The following is a 1729-nucleotide window of genomic DNA, read 5'->3' on the forward strand; positions in this document are numbered from 1 at the left end:
GAGATACCGGCTTGTTTCCATGCTCCTGTGCGTGTGGCATCATTCATTGAGCTATCAATCCCTCACGTCGTCGTGTGTCAGTGCCAGCTCGCATCTCCGCAAGGCTGTCGCTTATCTGCTTCATGAATTGAAGCATGTCCTCCTTCATCTGCGCCTGTAAGGATGAGAATTCCGAGGCCGCGGTTTTGCGGTAGGTCTCTTGGGCCTGCCACAGCGCTAATTTAATAGCCGATAATATTTCACTAGGGATTGTGGACATTCCCTGTTGCTCTCGAGCTGCTGCTGACGTGGACTGTCCCGCGCTGTCGCCCATGATACAATCTCTTTTGGCATTCCGCGGTTCCATGGAGTTATCCATGGCCTCCGAGTGTGAGCTGCTATCCAGTTCGGATAGATATCGGGCTTGGATTCTTTGGGATTGGGATCGCGTTGTCGGAGTCAGAAATTCCGACCCTCTACCTCTTATATATTCTATCCCGCTCCTAAACCTTCTGTTCAAAGTATGTTTCTCCTTTTCCCCCTTCGGCATCACCAAATTCCATATACCTAACTATTTCGACTATTTTTAACGCTTACTAATGATTTCTATCTTTCGTAAGTTTACAGAACTTGCACATAACAAGAATGGGTAAGATAAGTTTGGTTTTAGGCGGCTGCTTATCGGTAAGTCTTTCCTACTAAAGTAAAATATAGATTTTTAATTTTCGTTTTCCTACATTTTTTCTGATTGTCTCCTGACATAGACATTTAGACATTTGTAGCTAAAACAAAGGCTGGACAACGACTGCGCATCTTTTAAGCCACCTGCCCGGACCACAGCCTATGTTCTGGCAGATATTAACGGTAATTAAAAAAAAGTATTCTTATTGAAATTGTATGCAAAAAAAAAACTATTGTCATTCTTGTTTTTCTTGTTTTCCTTCATCGACTTGCCGGCTAGACAGAGATAAACCAGTGGTGGGTAAGACCTCGATAAAGGGAAGAGTCTGTTAACAAAATAATTTATATTTAAACTTGGACTAACGAATTTCGGTTACTTTTCAAACACTCTGTCGGACAATCGGAAAACCAGCCTACGGTGGACAGCTGTTAAGGTCCACCCTAACGGAGCCCTCCCCATCATGAGTTGGCGTTTAATGCACCTGCCGACTCCCGAATCCTGACGGGCACCCGCCTCACACACTTATCTCACCCACCGTAACTACTTACTCAAACATTTCACTTTTACTTTTTACAATTTTAATAATTCTTCTTTGTAGAGCAGACGCGAAAACGGCTTGACGACACTAACACCTAGGACGAATAAATTAATTTAAATTTATCATAAATGCAGATTATAATTAATTAATCATTGCACGTCGTGGCCGCCTGCGCGTGGCTGCTACCTATTTCAATTTAATTTACATTTTTCAAATAACCGAAAATTCGCCCTTTTCTATAATTTAAGATATTTTTTTGTATGCGTCCAGCTTGCACTTGACTCTGGATCTTTGCTTTTCTTACTTTATTTACTCCCAACAACAAAAACCGCTCTTCCTTTTAAAAATGTCTAGAGTCACGCTAAGGAACTGGTGGCTCCGATAATTGCGCACCCCTCGAATCTATCGATAGCTTTCCTTCCGCCGGCAATCCAAAAACAGCATATTGATTTGTGTGGTATTTAACCATATATTTTTTTTATCGCATTGCTGCCCGTTACATCATGTACTGTCGATGGTGTAGTGTTGAA

General features: G+C 42.0%; 1 long non-coding RNA gene across 1 annotated transcript; it reads left to right on the forward strand.

The window, feature by feature from the left end:
* Positions 1 to 943: 943 nt before the first annotated feature.
* On the forward strand, positions 944 to 1300 carry LOC135430117 (uncharacterized). Its single transcript, XR_010436560.1, has 3 exons — positions 944 to 957; positions 1073 to 1197; positions 1260 to 1300. It is a non-coding gene; the product is annotated as an uncharacterized LOC135430117 (long non-coding RNA).
* The last annotated feature ends 429 nt before the right edge of the window (positions 1301 to 1729 follow it).

Source organism: Drosophila montana, unplaced genomic scaffold (genome assembly GCF_035044405.1).
Source record: "Drosophila montana isolate Dmon_TW-CO22-7 unplaced genomic scaffold, ASM3504440v1 contig_2935_1, whole genome shotgun sequence".
NCBI classification, from domain to species: domain Eukaryota; kingdom Metazoa; phylum Arthropoda; class Insecta; order Diptera; family Drosophilidae; genus Drosophila; species Drosophila montana.